General features: G+C 42.2%; 1 pseudogene; it reads right to left on the reverse strand.

Moving 5' to 3' along the window:
• Positions 1–7,463: 7,463 nt before the first annotated feature.
• LOC132215944 (small nucleolar RNA SNORA48) lies at positions 7,464–7,608 on the reverse strand (annotated as a pseudogene).
• Positions 7,609–15,238: the final 7,630 nt, after the last annotated feature.

Consider the following 15,238-nt stretch of genomic DNA (forward strand, 5'->3'; position numbering starts at 1 on the left):
ACAGTGCGATAGAAACTTCGTAGCCACACTCAAGGGGCCAAAGAACCGCATGTGGCTCGCGAGCCAAGGTTTGCCGACCACGGGTCTAGGCTCTGGGGATCAATCACTTCCTTCATGTTTTGTGAGACTAACAGGTAAGGTTCTGTAGGGTGCTTGGCATCCACATGCTCCCGAAGCATTTTTTCACTTCCTTGCGTAGAATCTGGAGTTTTTAGTTTATTGTAGAATCCGGAGAGAGTTTTTAGTTTATTGCACCATCATTGTGACAAGCTACATTCACAGTTTGTGAGTCTAGTTTTCTCCAAGATTGGCTTGAACCCCAGTCACCGCTGCTGGCTGCCCTATGATTCACCTTGAAGTCAGCTGGAGCCACAACGACAGAAAACTATAAACCAGCCCTAAATCCTTTAGCAATTGCTCCTCTTTGTGTGGTTTAATCACCCAGGAAGGAGAGTCCCTCCTAAGCACTGTGGCTGGTTTCCCCCACAGCCACTGCAGCCACACTTACAGCTCTCGATGATTCTCTGCCATCTGCACAGCTGCCCCCAAACCCCCACCTGCCCCAGCATAACATGCCCTTGCCTCTGGCTTCAAGAGCCTTCCAAATTTGGCTGGGGGGACACTGGGCCCACTTAATTACTGCCAGAGAGGCCAGTGCAGTGGGAAACCAGCAGAGGGCACCTGGTCTCATGGCTCCTCAAGCTCTATTCGATGAGCTACATTAGGTACAGTCCCTGAGCTCGCCAGCTGTGCCTCCTTGCCGACCAGTTTTTCTTCTGGGTTCCTGCAAGTGGGAAGCAGTTCCAACAGGGAAGCGATTCCAAGGTTGTCATAAAACATGTCCTTTTCTTCCTATCTTCTGTAATCCCAGTTATCCTAAAGTTACTCTTATTGCCCCTTCACTTACAAATGAGATAATAGCAGGGATTCGGGTAGAGGTAGAGACACACAGGCAACTGAGAATTTGTGACATAAAGGCATCAGGCTTTAAATACATGTTCCTGAAAGTAAATGTTAACTCCTCCATCCCAGCCCTTCAGCCTGTCCTGCTCTTTGTCCCGTGCTCAGAGATCTGCCTTCTCCTAGTCACCTCATTCTTCATTAGCACCTCCACGGGAATGGAGAGTTGGAGTTCCAACTGGAATAACTTTGAGGTTGTCAATGAAAAGAACCTGATTCTCTGACAATATTAGATTTTTTATTTGGGCTTTTCTGAGGACTGCAGCCCAAAGGCAGAGCTTAATGAAGCCTTGAAATAGAGCTCTAACTTTGGAAAGGGGGTAGGGGGGACATAGGTAGAGAGGTAAGAGAAAAGTACATTTAGTGCATTAGAAATTTCAATCAGGTCATACATAGTTTAATAATGAACAGTTTTACATCAAATGGAAGGAAAGTTAAGGTTGGATCATTGTGCCCCTAGCGTCAGGGAATCTGGGGATAGGGTCTGGACAGAATTAAATCTTTAAAACTCCTTAAAAATTTGTTTTTTCTAAAAATTGATTTCAAAGAGGAAGGGAGAGGGAGAGAGAGATAGAAACATCAATGATGAGAGACAATTATTGATCGGCCACCTCCTGCAGGTCCCCCGCGTTGGGGATCGAGTCTGCAACCCAGGCAGATGCCCTGACTGGGCATCAGTCTTGGGTCACTGCCTCCACCTGTCAATCTGCCGTCCCTCCAGCCCAAGGTCCCCAACTACCAGATTTATTTAAAAAAAAAAAGAATAACATTTTTATTGACTTCAGAGAGGAAGAGAGAGAGAAACATCAATGATGAGAATCGTTTGGTTGGCTGCCTCCTGCATGCCCCACACTGGGCATATGCCCTGACTGGGAATCGAACCGTGATCTCCTCTTCCACAGATTGACACTCAACCATTGAGCACACCATCTGGGCCAGATTTGTTAGTTAACCTCCAATTCAGCACAGCTCAGAGTTGGACATTTCAGGCAGCCCCTTGCTTTTTTCTCCATGGAAATCTCCAAGCCAAGACAGACATCTCCTCCCCAAGAATCACCTTCTTCCTCTTAGGAAAAGGAAATACAAGTTCTGACCTTTGGTCCCTTTGAACAAGATTTTGTGAAGGAAACTTTTGGGGAAGAAATCTGGTTTTTAATATTAGGTGTTATTTTTATAAGTGTGGTAAGTCTTGCTTCCAAAATTCCAGCCAAGTCTCTAAAGTCCCCATGACTCCCTTCTACTCCATCCTGTGTAACTTTTGATAATGACCTCTCCTCTACTGAGGTGAGAATACTGCATGAAGACAGCACAGAAAGGGATGAATGGGATGATTTAGTTACCCCCGTGCCCCCACCCATCACTGTCCAGGTGCTGCTTTGAAAGACGTTGGAGATCTTTAAGTCAAAAGGAAGGGTCAGCACAGATAGAACCAGAGCACGCCGACAGCGGGAGGAAATTTAGGCAGAAGGCAGACTTAGATAAGTGATTTCCCTTAGTGCATGGAGCATTAAGATTTTGAAAGGCAAGTCCTCATGCTAGTGCTAGCTCTACATTTAAGACATCTTGGCTTAGATCTGACACTTTCTTAAGCACAGTATTGCCAATACCCTGATCTAAACTGAGTTTCTTTCTTTGTCTTTGGTCACAAGTTTTTGACAATTTTCTAGGCTTTCTCATAGATATATCCTTTTTGTCACTGACCAGTTTGAGGAGTAAGAGAAATCTCAAAATACCTCATTAAGAGCAAAGTCCATTAAAAAAAAAAAAGCCTTTATACCAGTGGTTTTCAACCTTGGCTGCACATTAGAATCACCTGGGAATCTTTTTAAAATCCTGATTTCTGGGCCTCATCCTCTGGAAATTCTTTGTTATGGGGTGGGGTCACAACATTAGTAACAAAGAAACAGAATTTCCGGAGGATGAGGTCCAGAAATCAAGATTTTAAAAAGATTCCCAGGTGATTCTAATGTGCAGCCAAGGTTGAGAACCATTGCTTTATACTGTTGTGTCCCAACCAAGAAAGCAGCTAGGCATTGTGAGCTTTGATTGAACCACGTGACTAAGAATTAAGGGGGTGAGGATGCTGTACTTAATCGCCCTCAAACAGCCTTCTCCTCCAGTTAGATTTTTGCCTTTGTAACACGGCAGCCCCTTCCCCGTGCAGACACTGCAGAGTCTCCCTACCTCTGGACTCAAGCTTCATATCCCTCTCCCCAGGCCTGACCTTGCTACCTGAATCTGCTCAGATAACTTTTCTTGGAAGCTCCACCCACCTATGCCTACCGACCTTCCGACTGGGGGCTCGGGCTCAGCCTTGCTCTTATACTACCCTCCTGCTTGTTAGCGAAGTGAGTTCAGCTGAGAGTGTGGCAGCAAGGAGCCTGCTGATAATCTGGTGCTGGGTGAGTTCAGAGCTCATCTTTCTACCCGTCTCCTTCCTTTGGGGTTGATACCCATAAAATCGAATTGTGTTCCATAGTTTAATATTGAAATTCTCATCAAGGCACGACTGATTTCTACTTGTTATAAATTATTTCATGTCAACACCTAAAAATAAATCTTAGCAAATAGTTTAGAACACAAAGGAGAAACAAATCTGTATTTTAAAAAACACATTTAGAGTTATGATTTTGTGAAATATAGCATTCAGAGATAAAATGAATATTTTAATCCATAATCATAAAGCAGATACCTTTGTGACCACCACTGGGGGCCAAACAAAGGAACATTGCCCAATTATCAGGAACTTCCCCTATTTCCATCCTTTCTTGCCTCTTGTGATAACCATTTCTTGTTTCTTTTGTAGTTTTACTCCCTGTACATCTATTCTTAACTGAGCTACTAAAGTTTTAGCTCTTTTTGAATTTTATGTAAATGGGTCATACTGTATGAATTTTTTGTGATTCCCTCAGTTTATGTTGCCAGTATCCATCCATTCTGCTGCTCCAGTTTGGTTGTTTTCATTGCTGCATAATATTTAATGTACTAATGTACCCCAACTTATCCATTTTTATTGTTGATGGTTTTGAACAGGTACTTGTAAAGCACAAATGGGGAAAATGGCAGTCATTGAGCAGTTCTAAAAAGTTCTAAGCGTGTGATTAGTTGCTTTGTCCATCAACTGTAGCCCTCCCCACGTACTGCTAACAAGCTTACTACCCTACTATGGGGTGAACAGGTTGTATTTTCTGTCCTTTGAATGCATGGGTCATGTGTGTTGTTCCTGAAATCTGAATTTGCATGAAGAAATAACCACCTTAAATAGTTCCTATTAGTTGTTTTCCTTTGTGCTTAACTTGTTTAAATGTTTAACTTGATGTAAATCCAGACTTTAACCTCAGGATGGATAACCTGGAATTCTTCTCAAGGTCTACCTTGGTTTAAGAGGGTGGACCTACTTTGTACCTGATTTTCATTGGAGATGATGATGATGATTATTTTACTTTAGCAGCAACTCTGAAGAGTAAGGAATTTTGATCATAAAAACAATAATAAAAAAGATAAACCAACAATAACATTTTCATATTTTGAATCTAAATAATAATAGTAAATGCATATGCAGTGCTTAGTATGTAGAGAGCTCTGTTCTAAGTCATTAGATAGAATAATCCACTTAATCCTCACAACAACCATATAAAGTTAGTAGTATTATCCCTATTTAACCTGAGGCTCAGAGATTATAGGAAAATGACCGAACTAGGTTAAAAAACCAGATTATGAGCTCCAGAATCAAGTTTCTAGCCACTAAATTATGCTGTTTAGTTAAGATTTATTTAGAAATATTGGAATATGGCTTTCATCAGGATAAGAGGAAACCCATAATCTGGTGGCCAACACATTGGAGTAAATCCTTACAAAATTCATTCAAAGTAAAATCTGGAATGTACAATGAAATTATAATAATTGAAACACTTTAATGATAGCAAAGTATGAATTAATTTTCTAAAGTTCTTAATATATATTAACTCATTTAATCCTCACAAAAACTTCAAGGAAAGGGTACTTACCATTATGCCCACTTTACAAATGGATACGCTGAGGCCCAGAGAGGTAAAATAATTAGCCTAAGGATACACAGCTGAAAGTGCATTACTGCGTTTCCCCAATTCTATCTAGCTAAAACCCACTTGTTCTCTATAAACATTCAAGGTTCTTTTTCACATGTATCATCTCATTTTATTCTCAAAATAACAGTGTGCCAAACTGTTCACTCAATTTTCTTTAGCAGTTAAAGGGTAAGCTGAAATGGTGTGAAGCAAAGAAGCAATCACCTTAGGACACATCTTGCTAACGAATGCACAAAATAAATTGATGTAAAGCTCACAGACACAGTTCAAAGTTATAGTGGCTTGATTCTGAGATGCTGAGCTGAGTGTAGTACCCAGGAAGGAGTTTGGCTGGACCATTCTCACTGCTTAGGGTGAGATCTGCCTGTATAGTGGCTGCTGCAAAACAAATGCTGAACACTGTTTTTGTTTTTCACCCCCCCCCTTTTTTTTTTTATAAAAGCAAAAATCCTCTTCAGATTTCTTTCAGTTAGCAAAAACAGGTACTAATGTAAAAGCAAAGTGGTAACGTAAAAGCAAACATTCAAAAAGCGGGGGATACCTGCTTCAGCACTCCAAGGTAACACTCCAAATCATTTTGCTGAGATGAAATCATGGCAGTCCATTGTGAGCAAGAAACACAACCCAAGGTTGCAGGGCTCAGGAGGAAATAGATAGTGTTCCCAAGTGGACAGTACAGACTCAGGAAGTAAATAGAAGCCCTTCAAACCCAGCCAGGTGGAAGGCTGGGGTTTCACATCTATTCTGCCCTTGACTCTGGCCTTCTTTTCCCTGCCATGCATTTCAAAGGAATTATTTACTAAACAATTTAGGTGAGTTGGGGTCTTTGAAGTTGGGGAGAATGAGTGGCAATGAAAAATCAGCACTATTTGATGACACAGAGAAGGGCCAAGGGCACAAGTCAACTCAACTCTTCCAGGCTGGAAAGCACACGGCCTGAAATGCCATTCTTCTTGGGCAGGCTGCTATTTACAGCCGAGTGTGTTGTTGAGTGTACAACTTGTCCATTGATACACAGTGGCCCTGCTGGTAACAGATGCAGTTGGAAGAATTTTTTAATGAATGAATCTGATTATAAACAAATCCACCAAAAATGATTTTCAAAATATGGAACAATTTTGTTCCCTTGTACTTTTTTGGTCAGTTTTATTGCAGTGGATTAAAAACATCAATAGCTTTATTTAGATATAGTTCACAACAATTAACCCACTTAAAGTGTTCAATTCAATGACTTTTATCATATTCAGAGTTGTGCAACCATCACCACTATAGATTTTGGAACATTTCATCTTGCCCAAAGGAAACTCTGTACTCATTAGCAGTTGCTCCCCTTTTCCTCCCAACCACCTCAGCCCTAGACAACTATGATTCTATTTTCTGTCTCTATGGATTTGTCTTTTCTGAACATTTCATATTAATGGAATCATGCAATATGTGACCTGTTGTGTTTGGCTTCTTTCACTTAGCGCTTTTTCAAGATTCATCCATGTTGTAGCATGTATTAGTACTTTATTCTTTTTTATTGCTGATAATATTCCATTGCATGGATATAATGTGTACATTTATTAGTTGATGAACAATTGAGTTTTACTAGTATGTATTTTGGGGATACTATGAATAATGCTGCTTTGAGCATTTATGAATAGGTTTTTGTGTAGACATGCTTTCTTTTCTCTTGGGTATATACCTATAAGTGGGATTGATGGGTTATATTGTAACTGTATTAAACCTTTGGGAACTGCCAGGCTGTTTTACAGCAGCTATGCCATTTTGCATTCCTACCACCAGTGTATGAGGATTCTAATTTTTCCATATCCTGGCCAACACTTGTTATCTGTCATTTTTAATTCCAGCAATATTAGTGGGTGTGAAGTGATATCTCATTATGATTTTGATTTTATTTCCCTATTGACTGATCAAGTTGAACATTGCATTTCTTCTTTGGAGAAATGTCTACTCAGATGCTTTGCCCATTAAAATTTTGATTTATTTTTTTTAACTTTACTATTGAGGTGTAGGAGTTTTTGAGATATTCTAGATATAAGTCTCTTTTCAGATATATGATTCACACAACTTTCCTTCCATTTTGTGGGTTGTCTTTACATTTTCTGATGCTGTTCTTTGAAGCATAAAATTTTAATTTTGGTGAAGTCCAGTTTTTCTATTTTTTTGTTGCTTGTGCTTTTTGTGACATCGATAAATCTGGGTCATGAAGACTTATACCTATGTTTTCTTCTGAATTTCGTAGCTCTTACACTTTGATGCCTGCAGTGTGACTGATAGCCTGTGCAGCCCTGTGTGGCAGCTCTGACTTGGAGACCCTAGTATTAGATCTAAAAATTCTGTGATGTCTTATAGTGTGCAAGGCACTGTGCTTATCTGTAGGCATTAGGGCAAGGTTTAGGGGATGTGCAGGTGCAGCAATTGATTTTTTAAAAATGTGTCTCAGGCATGAAACAGCCCTGGCCTCCGACACAGGCATCAAGCTAGGATGAACTAAGGACTGTACGTCTGCTTTGCCCCTGATTGATACAAGAGCAACACCACCAATCAGGTGTCTCCTTGACCATTGCCAGGGGGTAGTAATTGATTTTATTAACTAGTTGTTGAGCACCTACTGCATGGAATGCCCTTCTGGGACACTAAGATGAATCCTTGCCTCCCAGTGAGCTCAGAATCCAGTGTGAGATGGACAAATTGACACTTAGAACTACTGTGTGATTCAGCCATCTTTATGGATGACTACTATTTCAACAATGAAATCAAGGTCCTTTGCCAAACAACCAACATCAGTCCCTTCCCATGCTGCTCCAAATGATCTAAGCTCAAGCAGTGTCCCCAGGTCCCTGTGTCTAGCATTCCTAATCCTCGCCCTATGGAGAGGTTCTGGAGCCACTCCTGTTCATGACTGATATAGGCTCAGCGTTAGTTTGAATATTTGATGGTGTCCCAGACAAATCATGGAAGCAGACAACCTGAGTTGTGGAGTCATAGGAAGGACTCCTAAAAATGTAAGTCGGGGCTTCGCCCCCACTGAGCGTTTGCATGCTGCTCTTCAGGTGTGTGGGCCTTGGAACACTAACATTGTTACTAGCATGGTGCTTGATACAAATGTGGAATCACAGGCCACTGACTCAGAATCTCTGGAGGTGAGACCCAGCAACTTGCATCTTACTAAGCTCCTCTGGTGTGACCCCTGTACAATGAGGCCTGAGAATCACATACTTAACCCATGCTGCCAAGTGCTGATTGGGCAGTAGTTTGAATCCACGGCACATTAGACTCTGGGGAATGACCATTTACTTCCAGAAAAATGCAGCCACTTTAGTTTTCTTAAGAACCTACCTAGCATATTCCTTGTAATCATAGAAGTGTTGACTGCTTATTAGAAACAGTGCACTGTTGGATAAAAAAGCTGTGGTACATTTATGCCATGGAATACTATGCAGCAGTAAAAAAAGAATCTCTTACCCTTTGAGACAGCATGGAGGGACCTGGAAAGTATCAAGCTACATGAAATAAGTCAGTCAGAGAAAGACAAGTATCACATGATCTCACTCATAGGTGGAATCTAAATAACAAAATAAATTGATGAACAGAGTGGATCCAGAGACATGTGGAAGCATGGAACAGGGTGGGAAATCTCGGAGGAAAGGCAGGGGAGAGTGAGTGGGTGGGAGGTGATCAACCAGAGACCTTGTATGCACAATGCATAACCCATGAACACAGACAATAGGGTTGTGAAGGCCTGGGACAAGGGGTGGAGGGTCAATGGGGGGAAAAGGGTACATATTTAATATGTTCAACAATAAAGAATTATTTTTTTAAAAAAAGAAATAGTGCACTATTGCTCAAATGAAGGCTCCCTCATGTGAAGCAGCTGAGTAGAATTGTGGATTCTCCTCCTCCTCAGGGTTTCCTGAGAAAAAAATCTAGTCAGAGGTTATAAAAGCTCTCTCTGAACCAGCAGCCTCTGCCTTCAAGGGTGATGAGGAATCCAGCCTGTGCCTGGAGTCTTTTCTGAAACCTGCTGTTCTAGTAGCTGTGACCAGAGCTTTATCACCTCTGGAAGGTAAGCCCAGGATAAACAGAGAGTTTGTGGAAAAATCTGAGTTCCTACAGCATGGAGGGACCTGGAAAGAGCTAAGGTCAGCTGTGTGTCTCCCTGTCGTCATAGAAATGCATTCCTCTGTGCATTTAATCTGCTTTCTGGAGAATACGGTCTCCAGCCACTGCCCCATTTTTGCTCTGAAGAACCATGGTGTCTTATGTCGTTATGTGGGGGAAGAGAAGGTTCCTAAGCCAACTGTTGTTGTTTCCATGGGGTGTTTGAGGAGCCCTTCCTTAGGTCTTTGGTAAACTGCAGTTGCCTCAGTGAAGTAACTTTTGGTTACAAGCTATTCTTTTGTGTTTTAGCTTTATGCTTTTCTAAAATTACTTAGAGGTTGAATTTTAGCTTTGTTTTTAAGTCCTAAGTAGGGGGAACTCTGCATCTAACTTTAGAATCATCCCTAGAAGGGCACAAGGCCTGGGGTTATTTAAGCCGTGCTGCCTGCCCAAGATAATGGCATTTGAAAGGAAGTTGGGCTCTTAGTATATTTCATGGGTCCTTGAGGCTTTGGTTAGAAACAGAAGTTTAAAATTGAATTGTAATGATCAGAATACAGAGGTAAAGTGCAGTATTATGTGGGGCTCATGGGACCTTGTCACTCTACCCAAGGGAACAGGCCTGTCTACAATGGTAGTAACTAAATCACCATAGCAACACCACCCAGTCATTTTAATTTTGGTCGTGGCTATGAAGGGGCCAGATGGTTGCTATTTTAGCTGATAGTAAACTCCCAGGTTTTTGTTTTCAACTCATTTCAGGTACTTGGTCTTGATTCCATTTCAGGACTGTAATGTACCTGGATTCAAGCCAGAATGAGTCCTGTCAAGTGTGAGCATTGCTAAATAAAAGGTAGTGCTGCTTTGGGCACCTGGTCTGGTTTGTTAGCTCTGGCTTAAAGTCACTTCCTACTGGCCATCCTGCCTGGATTATCAGTGCAGCCTCCCAAAGCACCCAAACCAAAATGATATAGTGCCTAGGCTAAGTCCTGCCTCACAGCTTCATCTACACATCAAAACCTCACTGGCTGTTCCTCTTTCCCTTCCGCGATAGGCCACTGCTGCTCTAAAGACAATTTTCAATGAGAGAAGGCCACTGACTTTAAACCTGGGGATGTCCTTGTACTTCTTCCCTAGTATTGGATTGGCTTATGAGGCTGGTTTATTTCTTCACACAATCTCTCCTCTTTCAGAGGTTGTCATTTCCTTCTGGCCACTCTCCAGCTGTGGCTCCACCTACCTCTCTTGTCTCCACTTGGCACAGGTTCAGAACACCCTGAAAGACACCTTTGTGATTCCCAAGACTATGTTGGTTCAGGAGCCCAGTTCCTTCTTCCCTTCCATGTTGATTAAATTATCTTTGTTTTTGGCAGAAAGCATTCAACTACACTGTTGGCATTGGTCCCCAAGAGCCAGTTGGCACACTTAAAGCTAGAGCTTTGAGTGGCACCTCCGTGGGGAGCTGCAATCTACCTCCATCACCTTTTAATTATAACCTTATGAATTATGCATATATGAAGATGGCAGGCACTATGTGTGAGATGTATGATTTTTCTTCATCTAATTTTCTATAACATAGAACTGCTAATGACCCCCACCCTTCCTTTTACTACTAGATTGATTCTGGGGGCATTTGTTTCTAGATGTCTGAAGGCTATTCTGAATCACATGAACAATAAGATTATCTAAAGCAGTTTGTAGAAGGGAACTCTTTGTTTAGCACCTACTTTCTGCCAGGTCTGTGCTAGACTAGACATTTTCTTTACAACCTGGTTTGAAGTATCTTCTCAATTAAGGCTCAGAGAGGTTTAAATCACCCAGAGTCACATTCTTTTCATGGCAGCCCTTTGGGAACAGTGTTTTTCTAAATAATATATTTATATGTTTGTCTGTATTTAATTATTGCATTTCTAAAACCAATTATGGGGAAATGCTGAGTTATTACCATAGCATTAAAATAGAAACCAAAATTTCCATTTATGTCCTTTCTTTTTACTCAAGAGGTATATTGTTAGGGTTGCTGGTCTTAAAGTTGAGTTTAGTGGAGATCTCTCCACGTAAGAGCTGGACTTAAAATCCTTGGCTATGCTCAGCCGGCGTGTCTCCGTGGTTGAGCATCGAACTATGAACCAGGAGGTCACAGTTCAATTCCCAGTCAGGCACATGCCTGGTTTGTGGCTCAATTCCCAGTGAGGGGTGTGCAGGAGGCAACTGATCAATGATTCTCTCATCGTTGATGTTTCTATCTCCCTTTCTCTCTGAAATCAATAAACATATATTAAAAAAATAAAATAAAATCCTAGGCCTGTGGTCGGCAAACTGCGGCTCGGGAGCCACATGCGGCTCTTTGGCCCCTTGAGTGTGGCTCTTCCTAAGCCTTAGGAGTACCCTAATTAAGTTAATAACAATGTACCTACCTATATAGTTTAAGTTTAAAAAATTTGGCTCTCAAAAGAAATTTCAATCGTTGTACTGTTGATATTTGGCTCTGTTGACTAATGAGTTTGCCGACCACTGTCCTAGGCTATGGTTATATTGGTCCTGCAATGAAGTTTTAGGCTTTATGTTCCATTAAGGTCAAGATAGTAAATTGAGTGAATTTTGAGGCTAGTCACCTGGTCAAAACTAGAATCATACATGTAGGGAGTGGGAGCCACTAGGAATTATAGCAAGCTGTTGAGTTACTGATCCAATTCATTATCCACTAGTTGGCCCCTTTATTCAAGTATGTACTGAGCATATACAGGGTGGGGCAAAAGTTTCACTTTTAAGTACGTGAAACAGTTTATTCTTGTATTACTGTTTATTAATTATTGTATTTTCTGTATGAACAACTGTAAACCTACTTTGTCCCACCCTATATTTTGTGGCAGAGCCTGAAACTATGAAATTCAGAGTATTTTGCCCCTAAGACTCTCGTAGCCTGATGGGAGATGGACTTGTAATGAAGCACATCCAAGAAGTAGGTGTGTATTTACTTCTCTTACTTTGTTCTTTCTCCCTCTAGTACCCACACCACTTCTTTGGCACCCAGTAAACCCTCCAAGATGAAGTCATTTGCTGTGTGGAAATGCTCACATACTTTCTGTTACTACCTCCTGTAGGAAAACCACACTGAGGTCTGGCAGCTGATGCCAGAGAGTAGGAAGTCTCCTTCCTTTTTCCTGTCCAGTGAGCAGGCTGTTGAGTCACAACTCGCCAGCAATCCAGTCATCTCATCCACTGTTTGTGACTTCCTTAAATCTCATCACATGTCTGAGAAAATGAGACTAAATTTTTGGAGAATCCAGAAGGTACTTGGGAATCTATCAATAACTGGAATTTTATGTCAACAATATCAGATTGTTCCTATGCACTTTGAATTTTTGGATTTTCTCAATGTTTTTAAGTCAAAATACCAATCACTCCTTCAGCAAATGGTGTGTAGGTGTTTATTTTCTGCACTCTGCTGACCACCTAACCACTTAGTTTCTCCAATACGAGGAACTAATCTAAGGAGATAGATTAGAATAAGCATCCTTGTATCTCATCTCCTGTCTCTATTCTTTGTTCTGTAATCTATGGAGACCAACCCTGGGGCCATGGTGGGATGGCCAGGGTCTCATTTTTCTAGATTAAAAATATATTTTTACTACCTTTAGGAAATGATGGTGGTTTTTTTTTCTCTAAATTATTGCTGAGGCCTTTTATTCAAGGTTTTGTTTAGTCATCTAGAACCAAATCTAGTGCATCTAGGAGCTAAGCATGTAGCAAATACGGGAAGGAAGCTTTCCTTAAGAATAGTAGGTGATTCGTGTCAAATCCAGATGAACAATGTGGGCTGTTGACCTCTCAAGGAAAATCAACCCTAGAGAAGTAAGAAGCAAGAGTGGACTCTGGGAACTTACAAAAACAATTGAGAACTCCTGGGGGAGGCAGCCCCAGCTTTTAAATGTGAGGTGGCTGAGGATGGTTATAAGAAGACATATTTTTGATTCTCTTCATGCTTTTCCTCTATGTTGCCTGGGCACAATCACTGCCTGCTTTTTCCCTGTTGGAACTGGAAGCAGCAACCCAACCCCCATTGAAGGCCAGATAACATCAGGGCAGCAAAAGGACAAAAATCCCTGTTGGTATGAGGAGTAGAGGAAGTAAAGGAAGGGCTGACCAGCCACCTGTTAGCCCTGTATCTGTTCTTCTACATCTAAACCCAGGGGTGGTGCTCTGTAGCTCTTTCCTAAGACCATGTCTTTCTAAGAGTTTAAAGGTGGGAATTGTCTAGTGAGGTCAGAGGTGGTTCTGTGGTGCTTGGCATTCCTCACCTGCTCATCCTTTAGGCTCACAAGGACCAGAGGAGAACCTGACTGTCAGACTTCACCAGGACTCATTATAAGCAGGGTAGTAGACACCCTCAAGGAAATAGCTCACAGTCTCCACGACTAGACACTTGAAGGCCACAAATTGAATAACACAAACCCTTTGAAACAGAACTATTGGAACAGATGGTCAAGGACTTGCAATAGGAATGATCTGTGAACAGTGTTAGCAGAGCAAGTGAGGCCAGAGCAAGACATCAAAAGAACCAAGTAGAAACATGAGAAAAGTGCAGATAAAGAACACATCTATAGATGAGCATTAGTAGATATAGCCAAAGAATGATCTAATGAAAGAGCAGATGAAAAGAACAAAGTATAAAGAGATCATAAAAGAAAACATCAGATATGAAAGATGGCTCTGATGCCTGGGAGACAAAAGGGAAAGGCGGGGACTGTGGCTGACTAAAGACAATTAGTGTGGCATGATGCCCACAGAGGCATTGTTTGGCTTGCATGTAATTTAGGAAAATTGAGACCAAAAATTTAAAATGGAACTTTAGCAACTCTTGAGGGGAGACCAGGGGGGAAGAAAATCCAAAGACCTCCACTAAAACCAACTTTCTTCTTCCTGCTTCATGCTACAGTCCATTGGGTATGTGACGTATTTGACCTGGGAAGGACAAAATGTTTGTGCACACCCCCATCCAGGCCAGATAATGTCTTTCTAAAATGATTGAACTATATAAAACTGTATTTAATGACATCCCTAAAATCACAGTGAGCCATTTACAGCTTTTCAGTTTGGAGAAGGTATGCTGCAATCTGGCAGCTGCCATGGTCCAGGAGTGAATGATGATGGGGTGGGGAAAGCCCTGTGGCTTCCAGTAGGTGACAGCTCTGGCACCTTTATTTAGTCACTTCTTTAATAGAAGGTGTGGCTTTTATGAAGATACTACAGGCCTGATGCATGAAATTTGTGCAAGGGGCTCAGCCCTTGCAGCAGTGGCTGCCTCAGCCCTTGTAGCCTCAGCTGCTGCCACCCTCTGGGGGGCGATAGATCACGGAGCTGCTCCCCCCACCATTGATCACCCTGCAGAGGGTGGCGGCAGCTGGGGCTGCAAGGGCCGAGGCAGCCGGGGCCTTGGGCCTAAGCCATCAGTAGGACACCCTTAGCACTGCCTCTGCCCACCGGCTTGCTGCCTATGTTTGTAGGTGGTTGTAGTGGGCAGCTGACAAGAGGTGGGAGAGGCTCCCACCACCACCTCTGCGCTTGCCAGCTGCGAGCCCGACTTCTGGCTGAGTGGCACTCCCCCGTGTGAGCACACTAACCACCAGGGGGCAGCTCCTGCATTGAGCGTCTGCCCCCTGGTGGTCAGTGTGCATCATAGCGACTGGTTGTTCGGCTGTTCAGTCTATTTGCTTATTAGCCTTTTATTATGTAGGACTAGAGGCCTGGTGTTTTCAGGCTGACCAAGCCCCCTGGCAACGGAAGCTCCCAGCCTTCCCTTTTTTTTCTTTTCTTTTTTATTCTGGGATTTATTTACCTTCTATAATTGAAATTTTGTAGCCTTGAGTGGAGCTCAGAGCCGGCCAGGGCGGGCGGGAAGCTTGGCTTCCTCCATTGCCAGGGACAACCCAAGCTTCCTGCTCGCTCCAGCTCCGTGGCTGCTGGCCGCCATCTTGGTTGGGTTAATTTGCATATAGTCGCTCTGATTGGATGGTGGGTGTGGCTTAAGGCATAGCAAAGGTGTGGTCAGTTTGCATGTTTGTCTTTTATTAGTGTAGACTAGAGGCCTGGTGCACAAAAAT

Source organism: Myotis daubentonii, chromosome 14, assembly GCF_963259705.1.
Source record: "Myotis daubentonii chromosome 14, mMyoDau2.1, whole genome shotgun sequence".
In the NCBI taxonomy this organism is placed as follows: Eukaryota; Metazoa; Chordata; class Mammalia; order Chiroptera; family Vespertilionidae; genus Myotis; species Myotis daubentonii.